Here is a 14,265-nt window from a genome sequence, read left to right as displayed (position 1 = left end):
GCACGAATTAGGCCTGTTCGCACCGGGATAAAGCGATACCGGGATAAATAAGGCAGCACGGTAAGCGATACCGGGATAAATAAGGCAGCACGGTAAGCGATACCGGGATAAATAAGGTAGCACGGTAAGCGATACCGGGATAAATAAGGTAGCAATAACACGGTTGCATTGTTGATCAATGTAAGTGCTCTGTACTTCAATCAGTTAACAATTACAATTCGACATCTTTACTTGTAATACAAGCAGTGGTGGCTCAGTGGTGAGAACCTCGGACTTCTAATATCGATAAGTCAAGGTTCGAGACCGAGCGAGCGTGCAGGAAATAAATTGATTTTTAAATTTATCTGAACATGTGAATAACATCACCACTGATTCAAACGGTGAAGGAAAACATCGTGAGGAAACCGGCATGTCCAAGATCAAAAGTTCCACAACATGTGACATCTGCCAACCCGCACTTGGCCAGCGTGGTAGATTATGGCTTGAACCCTCATAGGAGGCCTGTGTCCCAGCAGTGGGAACATATATTAGCTGATGATGATGATGATGATCTTTACTTGAATTTTACGCCATTTCATAGATAAGCTTGTGGCACTGTAAATAAAAGAGATGTGTACCTTTTACCCATAAACTGATAGACTGTACCTTATAACTTTAAACGTTTCTTTTAAACATAATTTAGACCATAAATAGCATACACAATAATGTTATTTGCTGGAACAATTGAAACACAATTGGACAGAGGGTAAATTGATCAGAAGGGTATTTGGGATACGTGAAGATTTTTCTAAATAGAAATGACGGGGAATATACCCGGGCATAAATGGGTTACTTCAATTGCTGCAAACGATTTTAGCATAGACATAGTTACCTAACTATGTCTATGCTAAAATCGTAAAAGTACACCTCCCATACCTATGGGAGGTGTACTTTGTGAGTAAAATATTTTTGATTTGAATTTTACATGAGTGTACGATTTTTAAGAATAACGTATTAAAATATATTATTATTATTATGTTATTTATTTTTTTAATGTAATGGATTTGTCTGGTGTTTATTTATATATGAAAAGTCCTTCAACAACAACACCACATACCGATAGTGTATTTATTATTTCAAGTTTGTTAGAAAGAACCGATTTGTTATAAAGAACCGATTATGATGAAATTTGGTATATAGACAGGGTATGAGCTGACTTGGGTGATAGGATACTTTTTACTCCGATAAGGTGCTTCCTTGGGATAAAACAGGAATCTTCAAATCCGGGCGGAACCGGTACGAGCGTTTTGTACATCATAAGAGTCGAATGTGCTCTTTTGAAGTCGATAATAACTCGGACGGACTAACAAACTAGCAATTTTAGCATATCTGAAGTTAGTTAGCTATTCGATACGAAAACACAAATTATTTACTAGGAAGAATTCTCGATTCGAGATCTCTCAGATGTTTTTAAATTAAATCCTGCCTTTTCAATTGCTCTTAGGGAGAGGATTTTATTTTAAGATAGCTTATCGGTTCATTTGTGCTGTGTAGCTGAAGAAGACTTTAATAAGAATTTGATAATTGTTACATAAATGAAGTGTTTTCTTCAAGCACTTCATTTTGGCTTTTATTTTTGAGTTTATCATGGATTTAGTCAAAATTGCATACATAGGTAAACATACATAATTAAAACATACAAAATTGCATGAATGCTTGGATATATGTATGTAATAATAAATGTTTAATTAATTTCTCATCATCATTATCATCAGCCTCTAAATATGATGCTCCCATACAAGCACAGAAGTGTTACTGTGGCACTTAGGCAAGTTACAGGCGTAAACAAAATTACTTTTTCGCAATAATACAATATGCTACAATGTTTCGAAATTGCTTCTAAATACCTAATACGTCTGCTAAGTATCTAAACACGTTATAGAGAGATATTGATTGGTAAAATATGATATTGATTATAACAGAAGTAGGGCGTAGAGTTTAGCCTTTAATATAGTTAGTGCAGTTATGGGTTAACTCTGTGTGATGGATAATTCAATCGCCTGAGCTATCGTCGATGAAGTTCCGTGAAGCGAAAAGGTATATCTAGATTATTATATTTAAAGTTACTGCAATATTGTAATGTGGAATGTTTCATGTAGAAGTGAAGACGTAAACTTACACTTACTTACTACATTTTAACATAGAAAAACTTCTATTAACACACATCAACTAACAAGAAAGGAAAAAGCAGTGAACATTGCAAATAAACAAATAACAAAAACTTTAACATAGACATGAAAATTTAAGGAGAAAAAAACATGTATATTTAGGTTACTGTTATGGTAACTACATATGACTATCGTTGGTCTGGTTCTTAGGGCTTAGATGATGTATCCCTTCACAATAAACCAGTTAATAGGGATTAGCGTTAAAATTTCGGTTAAGAGACTCATCATGAAGCAAAATCTTATTAAAATAGTTAAAGTAAATGAAATAGAGACACATTGAGAAACTCTTCCTATTTTTGAAGTTGGCTTTAAAATAACCGTCTTCCTAGTACAGTTGCGTTATCAGACAAGCTTTGATGGGAAAGAAATAAATAATTATGTAACCTTAATATAATCCGATAAACTTCTTATCCTATCTTCTAAGAAATATTCTTATGCTATATAATATAATTTTATTCTATTTATTTTTATTATTTGTTTTTCTCACAGTTTTTGATCTTTTGTCTTTATTATTATTTTTTATGATTGCACCTTAACATTATATCATCGGCCTAAATGATGCCTGGAAGAGATCGCTTTTAGCAATAATTTGGGCTCTCGTGTTATTCCGTTTCCTAGCTTTACTTTTGATGTATTTCGAGGCTATACAATCAAGTGATAAAAATAAATACAAGTGAACAATCACAATAGTTTCCGCTATCAAACTACTTGCTGGACGAAACGTTGGTATCGTAATATCAGAGAATTAAAATGCTCCAGTGGTTAGTGTACTGCTGTACTAATCAACCGGGATACCGGATCAGGCTCCGCTATTGTCCGGAACACTGCCTTTGTTTCCCGGTCTATCCGGGTGGACTTACCTTTGTATGGATAATACACGGTAAATTATTTTTAAGGAGGGACTTTACTGTTTGCGATTATTCAGTGGGGTTTTAAGGTTATTTTTTATTTCTATTTTATAAATTAAAAATAAATTTTAAAGAACAATGAAAAATTTAGAAGTATATAGTAGTAATCTTCAAAAGATTTTTTTTGTTTTTTTTATGGTATAGGCTAGCAACGAGCAGACGCGTCGCCTGGTGAAAAACGAAACACGCCGCCCATAAGCACCCACTTCGCAAGGAAGTGACTGTGTTGCTGTCCTCTAATAAGGATTGGGGGGTTGTTTTGGTATTTAAATTAAGGGAAAGATGCCTTGCTTTATAATAAGCTTTTCAGGTGCACGTAAGTTCTCTTCTTAAAAGACTGCATGTTATAGGAATTCGGAAAAACCGCTGATGGTAGACTGTTCTGTGTAGATGGTAGATTATAAAATAGACGGGTTACTTTTAATTATATTACACTAGTGCTTCGTCCGTAGAACACATATAGTCACATATGTCAGTGAATATGCAGCTTTCTAATGGTAAAAGAGTTTTTTAAATTGGTCTAGCAGTTTTTATACGAAAAAATTACGTGCAAAATCTCTCATTTATTCCTTATTTCCTTTATATTTAGTTGAGACACACAAAAATTTATCTTATTGTTATTTTAGTTAATTATAGGAATATTATCTGTCATGTGATCGTGGGAAAAAAGTGTAAGTGAAATTGTGACATAATGTTTTTGACAGGTCCTTCTTTTAAGTCACGCGAAAACTGACATCATTTTGATTAAATGTACTGCTAAGCATTTTAAATACTAACTATTCGCCCGTATCGTCAAAGGTAAAGACATTTCTGGGGTTTTTCCCTCATAGTTCCCGTGATCGTGGGAATTCCAGGATAAAAAATATCCAACGTCCTTGCTCAGGTCCAAAACTATATGTATATCAAAATTCATCCACATCGGTTGGAGGGATAGGCGTGAGGAAGATACAGACAGAGATACTTTTTACTACGCATTTATTTATAACATTATTATGAAGCTGTTGTCACAGTTATCGGCGTAATCACACTAATATTATAAATGTGAAAGTTTATTTGTTTGGATGTTTGTCCGTAAATCACGTTGAAACTACTGAATGGATTTTGATGAATGATATTTGGAACATAGAAAGTAGATGAGCTGACTTGGGTGATAGGATACTTTTTATATTAAATGCTCCGTTAGGATAAAACAGGAATCTTGATATCCGGTCGAAGCGGGGACGAGCGACTAGTAATTCATAATTATACATACACGTAATGGTTACCTCATTTCAAGCAAAACCGGTGCGTTTAGCTAGTTTATATTTCATCAGTACAACAAAGCATTAAGGTCAGTATATTGTAGCGGATATATTTCTCTATTGTCTACGGTTTAAAGGAAAAGTTTCATTATATAGAGAACTGGGTAATATTTTCCATATTGTGAGCGCTTGCGAAGTTTCAGATAAGTTATAGGTAAAGCGTTGTCGATATAACAAAACCTATTTATATTTATTTTTTATGGTAACTCAGAAGCTTGCTTGCTAAGGTCGTGAGTGATGGTAAGTGGCCATCCTATGAACGATAAGTGGGGGAGTCGCAAGCCCGTTTCCATTTCCTCACCTTTCCCAATCCATTCCTCTATTCTTGTCGTCAATTCTTATGTTATCCTTTACTTTTAAAGATGAGCAAATCTATACGAAAGCAATTCTTTACTTCTAACCAAGAAGAAGCAAGAATAACTCCCCTGCTTATAAAGACAAATAAGATTTGACGACGAGAAAAAAGGAATGGACTGGGAGAGGTGAGGAAATGGAAACGGGCCTGCAACTCCCCCACTTATCGAACGAAACATTCACATCTTCTGTGGGGGTACGGTCTACCGGAGCAAGCTGAAGCATGCCGAAGCGTGTTCAAGTCCCAATTTAAATTCCTAAATTGTTATTATGAAAGGGAAACATTTGTGTTATTGTATGCATGTTAGTGATGTTTTCACGGAAAACTATGGAACCGATTATTTTCTTGTGTTTGATTTAACGCGAGTATTATACATTTAGCTATTAAAAACTTTTTAACGGATTTTAAACGCGATTTATTCTTTATATTATCAACCCGACGTTTCAAACACTTTACAGCGAGCGTGGTCACGGGAGACTGTCTTTGTGACTGGGCGTTTAAACTCCGTTAAAAAGTTTTAAATTTCTATAGGACCGATTTCAAAAAATCTTTTGATTTAGCTCTTGATTTTCTAACGTGTGTAAATTAATTAATTTTCCATATAAACTATGAAATTCTCGTGTAAATTCTATCAACAATATCCAATGGTTATACTTAGCTAACATCCGTTGTGTGCGACCGTACGGAACGACTCACTCCATTTAACTCGATAACCTTTGGTCACTACTCATATCATAGCATAACAGGATGGAGGTGAAATAGGAATTAATATCAATCGTAGTAGGAATTCTTTGGATTACATTTAGCATGCAGATGCGGCACGATTTGGGCAAGCTCGCACAGGAAGTACCACACCGCCACAGAATACCGGCGTGAAATATTAGCTTGCTATTCAGTTTTGTACGGTGCGTCGGCAGAGGCTGAGAATGTTTATGGACGATGGTGAACGCTTACCATCGAACGAACCACCAGCTCAGTTGCCCTCTCTGATATAAAAACAATGAAGTAAACAGACAGGATCATGATTTTTATATCCTTATTTAAACCTCATATTTTATAGAAAGTATATTTTTTTCCATCGAAAAGTTTAGTTCAGAGTCATACAAATAATAAATAGTATTACATACTCATTCACACGAGAAATTATGACGTTAAAATGTTTCATAGATTCATCGATAAAAATATTATCTCCTATAAAAACTTCGGTTTATATGTTACCATGATAAGTCGAAATAAGATCTATTTATGATACACCCTCTCCACTTTAAGTAATTGCACACTAAAACCACCCAATTTCTTAACATCGCAAATAAACTTAAAAGAAACTCTTTCAATTTACCCCGAGGCCGTGGTCTAAAAAATAAATCTTCCATTCACGCAATCCATTCCCGATTCACTGTTAACTCTGTTGATTCGGGTCGGATCGTGAGTGTACCTAATGGTTGATACCTTTTTAAAGACGGCGAAAGTTTATATTTGTTTGAGATTCACTTTGCCGCTTTATTTCATTCGGTGTTGACATTTTTCTCTTACTTTTACCCAATTATTTTTAGGGAGGTAGCTATTTAAGGGCAAAGTTTGAAAGTTTTCGCGCCTTGCTTTATAAATATAATCTGTGGTATCTATCGACATAATCAGAGAGTTTTAACGATGAATACTACATTGTATAATGTTACGTCGTCGTTTTTAAAATGAGAATCTCTATTATTTTTTTTCTTTTGTGCCCAATGCTGTCATCTTGATACTACGCGGGACATATTTTATTATCTTAATTATAACAAATTAAATCGTAGCAAAAGTATGCTTATTTGTATTTCACGCCGTATTAAAGCGATTTAATGGTATAATTTTAATGTTTAGAGGTAGTAAAAAGGCACAAATTGAAACAGTAATGAAGGAAATTCGTATGAACAGGGAATGTCCATTAAATAGCACGGATGCGGTAATCAAATCAATGTTCATCGAATGGTAATAGATATAAGGGTACCTGTGTATAAGCACTAAGCTAGGATTAGTAATCTATTTTGATCTGATATATAACATACTTAAATTATATTATTGATATAAGCTAAACAGAAATGTGTTGATATGGATATAGGAAATTCTACTAATATTATAAATGCGAAAGTTTGTAAGGATGTATGTGTGTTTGTTACTCTTTCACCCAAAAACTACTGAACCGATTGCAATGAAATTTGATACGTAGACAGCTGGACAACTGGAATAACATACTAGCAACTTTTCATCCCGATATTCCTACGGGATACGGACTTACACGGGTGAAACCGCGGGAGCAGCTAGTATTTTGTAAATGGAATTCATACTTTTTCAACTTATCAATCCGATCTTTAGTTCAAGCATTTAACATATCGTGCATATTTATTTTAATTAAACAGACAACAGATTAATATATTGCTGGGTTATTAGCGTTAAAACTATTTTCGTGATCCCAATCCAATAATTATGGGGACCATTATTTTACAACAAAATACAATTTATATTTTGTAGCAATTTAGAATTACCACAATAAATAACAGTCACATTATCACATACTACCTTCGGTTTTCCGTAAATTTATTTTCAAAAGATATTAATTTTATTAAAATCTGCAAGTTTGCGAATTCAACATTTAAACTTCCTATAAAACTCTACTACATATTGCAATAATTAATGAAAAACATTTAAAGAACTATCCACATTAATTGGAATACCTCACAAATCGTGCAAATTCGAAATGGCAGCCATGATGGCCAAAATTGCCCGCCATTCACGCCCCAACGCAATATTTCGTTACACCTTTGAAGGTTGTTAATGGATGTCCATTATAACTAGAATAATGAATGGTAAACTTTATCAAATTACAGGCGCATGTGACATCTGTTAAAAATGATGAGAGTAAATGGTTATGAAAATCAGTTGATTTATATCCTTGATTAATATTATAGATGTGAATTTATAATGTGATTATAATATTTATTTGTTTGTTACGTTTTCGCGCCAGTAATACAAAACCGATTGGTGTAATGATTTATGAATATATGTAGTTTCAATAAGATAGGACAGTTTTATCTCGGTACTATACTATAACACTTTAAGATATATCAGATAGATAATATCAATATTCCATCCATCCATCCATAGAGCATATGTATCGTCGTTTATCTGTGTGTATGGTATCTAAATGCACAAAGAGAACCTTTACTTATATTTTTTTTTCTCGCTTTATTTTCCTTTAATAAGACACGTCTATTGACAAATTTTATAGCTTATTTAAAATAAATATTAAAACGTAAATAAATATTTAACGCAAGCGAAATCGCGGGCATAAGGTAGTAAAATAAGTATATAAAAAAACATAATAAATTGGAATAGTCCATATTATGAATTTACTATAGGAGTTCTTGACTCCTCAGAGGCGCAAAAGTAATTTTATACTGCAATTCACTTCATAAAATCTATTTATGCCGACTTGAACAAAGGTTATTCAGAATATGAGCCCACAAAAGGTTTGATATTCTATTAAGGTTTTGCATTTTATTCATTTACTAGCCGTCCGCCGCGGATTCACTCGTGATATTTTTTTGTTTCTCCATAAGAATCTTTTTGAGTCTTAAAAAAACGTAAAAACATTTTAAGATGTTGAGACATGTCTATTGACATGACATGTCTAGTGACATGTTAAGACATGTCTATTGACAAATTTTATATCTAAATATATAAACAAAACAAAACAACATCTTATTAATTGAATATAAAAGGATACAGGGTCCATAACCTGATTCCGCAAATCTAAAGTATATCCCACTAGCATAATTACCTATTTAATTAATAATTTATTTAATAAGCACAAAATATCAGCAGCTCCTGTACTATAAAGGCATGAAACGGTAATAAAGTCATGCCGATGCGACAAGTCCCCGAGGCCTGAGGGGAAGAAACGATTTACCGTAGCTTCAAGCGCTGCGAGATTCCTTAAACTACTAATCCAATCCTTTATAATTTTACCATCAACCTTGGACTTTCTTTGCTTTCTCTTGTAACTACTATAAATCACTGTTGCAATAACTGTTAAAATCACTGTTATCACTATCAAATCGTTGTTAAATCACTGTTATAGTCACTGCTAAAATCAATTTTAAATCATTATTCCGTTGTTTGCTTAGAACATATAAAATTTACTTTTTTATGAATCATACTCTAATTGCAGGTTGCCTGGCAGATATTGCCGTCTAGCAATAAATCGATTTTCGTACAAAATATTTTTTCAGTTTTCTTATTGTACATAATGTAATAAAGCATTATAAATAAATTATTCTTTGGACAACAGACAAGATACAAAAATATATTTTCAACTCCATTTTCTATAATTTTGCTTAACCAGTTTTGATTTAACTTTTAAATAACATTAAAAAGAGGTCTTATTAAATTGGCCATCTCTATATCATCTATTAGCTTCTATATATTGCACATAACAAGAACTTTGTATACTTTGATTCTCAAACAACAGACTAACAAGATGAAACCTACATTTCGTTTGAATCAGCACAGCTTTGACGTCCCCTTTAATCCTTCTATCTTTGTTTCCTTTACTTAATTGGATGGAATTTTTGACACACTCTTAGGGGATGTTTATCGTGACATAAATTAACATGAACCAGAGAATATATTTTTTTTGTTTTATAGTATTGAAATCTATCTATATGCTTACATAAAACTCATAAGCAGTAGTGGCGCAGTGGTGAAAACCTCGGACATTAAAATCGATTATTCGGGGTTCGAGACCGGGTGACCGTGCAGGAAATGAATTGATTTTTCAATTTATCTGCTCATGTGGATAACATGATTAAAATGGTGAAGGAAAAAAAGAATAAATAAAGAATTTTGATAAATTGTACACCCAAGTGAATAAAATAGGGGATGAAAGTTTACACCATGAAAATTTATTAGGACCGCGCGGGCAAAGCTACAGGCAAAAGCTTGTGCTTTATCAATGACAATTTTTTAAAGAATTTAATGAATTTCATCACAAGGCGGGATTCAAACCCGCGACTATTTACCAAACTGTAGCAACGCCCGGGCTCTCGGCCACCCGTGATCCTGTGATTAAGAAATTGAAGACAACGAATTTTGATTTATGACATTTATTAAATGTGAATTACGTCGTGTAAAGTGTGTGCGTATGTGAAACTAATGAATGCGTTATGATGTATTTTTTTTTCTTTAAAAATTTTTAGAGCAACTGAATGCTACTAAACTAAAAAAATAAATGGATATCAACAAATATTTAATTTCTAAATTAACATCTCAATGTAATCGCATCCCAAGAATTTTCGTAACCCGCTTTTATTTCAAAATGGCGGGAAACCTTTCATTATTCGCTTTTAAGAATTCCAGTGTTGCAAACAACAAAACTTGTATATAATCTTACGCAAGAAGATTATTCTAAAAGTTCCATTGAGTTGAATACTTTTTAACGAAAATGACCAAATATAATGCCAAGATTCTACAAATACAAATGAGTCATAAAGATATGTTTAGGCGCCAAAAATTCGCCATTTCTCACATAATTTAAATAAGACCTTTTTTCTTTGTGGTGTCGGCCCTTTAGCACGCACCAGGGAAGGCACTACGCCCCCACAGACGATCGACGTAGATAAATAGCATGCACTGTTTGTGGTCCGCCGACCTTTGAAAAATCGAAAACAAAATTAAAGTCACTGATTCAACCCTTGAAAGTCTAAAACTGTTCTAAAATTAAATTTCTAATGTCAATCTCTTCATAGCATTTACTGAAATTATATTCGCGCCAATAAAAAATATCTCATAAACCTCGCGACGTAAAAGGACAATTTCCATTATAAATAAACGATATAAAATCTAATACACAGAGTCGACGCTTCGGAAAGAAATTTCTCGTCATCTTATTTGATAGAATTTGATACAACTCGACACATTGGGAATTATATATATATTATGTATGACATACTATTATTTTATGTCTACATTAGTTACTTTTCTGTTTTTTATTTTTCAGGTATTTGAAAGTAATATCAAACAATTTACTTCAATCCTTCTTTTCCATAACAATATTAAAATGTGAAAGAGTGTTTGTTTGTCGTTCTTGAAATCGTAACGGAGCAGATTTATAATATGAGTAGCTTTTGCGTACGGCTTCGCACGCGTTAAGTTCAAATAAGTTAAATAGATGTTATTATACATATAAACCTTTCTCTTAAATCACTCTATCTATTAACAAAAACTCGTCAATATCCGTTGTGTAGTTTTAAATATCAAAGCATACATAGAGAGGAGTGAGGCGGAAAGCGACTTTGCTTTATACTTGTATGTAGTGATTGCTGTGTCTGGAGATAGTTAGGAGGCTAGAGAGTGTCATAGGCTACTTCTAATCGCGGTAAAATAACTCAAATCCGTGAGAATATCCATTATAATGCCCATTTGAATCACTCCGTAAATTATAATTTCCCGTAAATGGCGCTATATCAAAAATGCGACATGTATTACATTATGGTACATATACAGACATTTGATTATTGTTTGTTCTTATTATGTATTTTATTTGTTCACTCGAGTGAAGCCGCGGGCTCTAGTCTATATGTTATTTTATATTTTCACCCGGATCATCCCGGATGAGACTAGCCTTTTTGTAACCTCAACAAGTCCCGTTTCCAATATTCATTGTTTACTTTCACACTGTCAATCTGTCAATGTCAAAAATGTATTAGTTTGTGGGCAAGCGATGCAAGGGACAAACTTTGTGTAATAATATTATAATAGTTTAAAAAAACTAAAAAACACGCTTTTATCATATTTTGCAAATTGAAAAATGGAATAATTTTATCAAATTAGTGTATTGTCATCGGTCCTCAATAAATCTACAAAGTTTGAACGAAATCTGGCCGTTTGAAGTGGGTCAAAATCGCGCCCAAAGAAGTCGGTTACAAACAAACATACAGGTGAAGCTAATATAAAGCGTGTAAAAATACATCAGGTTTTTACCAAATAACTCAACCGAGCAGAGACTGTCTAAGTAATCTGTTTTTGGAAAACTTTATACCTAAATTGCGCAAGGGTATTGACTACAAAGTTTTAACAAATTGGTTGATACAGTTTTCAAATGGAAACATAATCATCAAAATCAATTCACTAATGTACGTTATGACAGAAAAATAAGCCAATTCGAAAACTATTTTTAGAGTAGTCTGTTTTTTCTATTGTTATATTTCCATGTGAATGAAATCACAGATAAAGTTTATATTTGTTTGTATAATGTTTACTTGATACTTTAATAATAAGTCAAACCAATTTTAAATTTAAGCAATTATATTCGTAAACAAACGTGTTACATGTAATTTAAAATAAGATAAAATTTAATGTGATCTAAGAAACGACCTATTTAATGAGATTTTTATTACCCTACTGCTGACGCTCGGCGTTTTGTCCGAGTTGAATGAGATTTTTCAAGTACCCGTTCCTTTTAAAATCTCTTATCTGCCAGTGAAAGTGAGTGAAAAGAAATGCTTACAGCTGCTTTGGAAATTAGCTGAACTAAGCTTTTGAACGTGGGAGTCGAGCACGCCCAAATTGGGCTAGCGCGCAGCGGGAGACTACCACATCTCCAAAGACAATCAGTGTGAAATAAGCTAACCTTTAAAGCAGGCAACGCATACGCAAAGGCCCTAGTTCTGTATGTTCATAGGCGGTGGTATTCGCTTCAGGAGCAACACCAGCTCAGTTGCTAACTATGACGTAAAAAATAAATATAAATAACAGTAAAAAATTCAATTCATATTTCACGGATAAATATTTTTTTAAATACAGTCATAGGAACTGTTAAATACTCTTAAAATTGCAGAATGTAATATCTGGTGATTATGTATGATGAAAGAAATTAATATAAACAAATATTAATTGACTGCTGAGTAAAATTAACCCAAAGTTATGCTTTTAAATACGAAACGTGTGTGCACAGTGCGGACGGTGCGCGATACAATCTACGTGATAGGGGCCCGGATCGGACCGGGTGTCCACATAACTGTAATCTTTCAGTACTTGTGTATTGGGATAAATATTAAGGACTTCTTTTTTCTATACTAATATTATAAAGAAGAAAGATTTGTATGTGTGTTTGTAATTTTCACACAAAAACTACTGGATCGAATTAGAAATTTTTTCAGCGTTTGATAGCTTATTTATCGAGAAACGTTATAGGCTATATATGTTCTTCTTATTACTTCTTATCTCAATTGTCATTTAAAAATACAACGTATGTAAATATAAAACGGATAAACAAGATATATATAGCAACAAAGGTAAATAAAAGTTGTTATATTCTGATAAAAACGAATATCAGATGACTGAGTCAACTCGCGTGTAGTGGCGTTTAATTTCCGATCCAACCGCGCTGACACAACATCTCTTACTGGGGCATTAGGGCTTAGGGCTGTATATAACGTTATTGAAGAGAAACTTCTTTAGAATCGTTGTGATTTCAAACCTGATGCAACGGAAAAAACGACAGGTAAGAGACACAAATACAAAAATGTGTAGAACGAAGCCGGCAAAGAATGAGACAGAAATATACACAACTACACACACAGTACTATTTCATTATTCACAGTATATTTCACACAACTACAGTACTATTTCATATTATCGGTCTCTTCTCTTTGTTAAACACATAAACTTTGTAATTACCCACCCTTGTTAAATATATTCATCTCATTCTTTTGTCGATTTACTGAAGTTTTACTTCTATCGTGTGTGAATCGCACACACACACTTTTTTTATTCGTCTGTTTTTCTTTTATAGCTTTTATGATACAGCGGGCAACAAACTTTGCCTTATAAAGATCACTCATGCACGTTTGCATCAGTATTGCTTTAGCAAAATATTTCATTACGCATATTTAATATCGTGTTTTGTTATTTAAAATTTTTTATTCTATGTTATAGCGGGCAACTGAGCTGGTTCGCTGATGGTAGGAAGGGATAGTATTTACGACGACTACGAAAAGGAAACGGATCTCCGAATATTTAGTTTAAGAAGTTTTTTACAAAGCAGATATAAAACAGGATGGGAAAATGATTCAGATGAAATATAACTTGCCTCTTGAAAGTTGTCTCAACCACATCGAACTTCTGAACTTATTTAATAAAATGTCCAAGTTTTTAAGAAATACATATAATGGTTTGAGTTTCTATATACCCAGAATATACAAATTTCTCGTCACGCGTTTCGATGTCGGTTTGTATGAAATCGTGACGATATTTTATCGTTGCATGAGCGACTTTGAAAAAAAAAATAATAAACTACAACATAAATAAATAGGACTCTGTAAAAACCATAGCTTACAAGAAGTCGATTCTTTTAAACGTTATAAATTGTTGATATATGTTAAAAGATGTTACGGTCAACAACAAATGTACACAAAATTTTGAAAATTTAAAGATTTAACATATTAACCGAGCGGATA

The sequence above is a fragment of the Zerene cesonia genome, chromosome 18 (assembly GCF_012273895.1).
Source record: "Zerene cesonia ecotype Mississippi chromosome 18, Zerene_cesonia_1.1, whole genome shotgun sequence".
NCBI classification, from domain to species: Eukaryota; Metazoa; Arthropoda; class Insecta; order Lepidoptera; family Pieridae; genus Zerene; species Zerene cesonia.
This window is presented reverse-complemented; position numbering follows the sequence as displayed.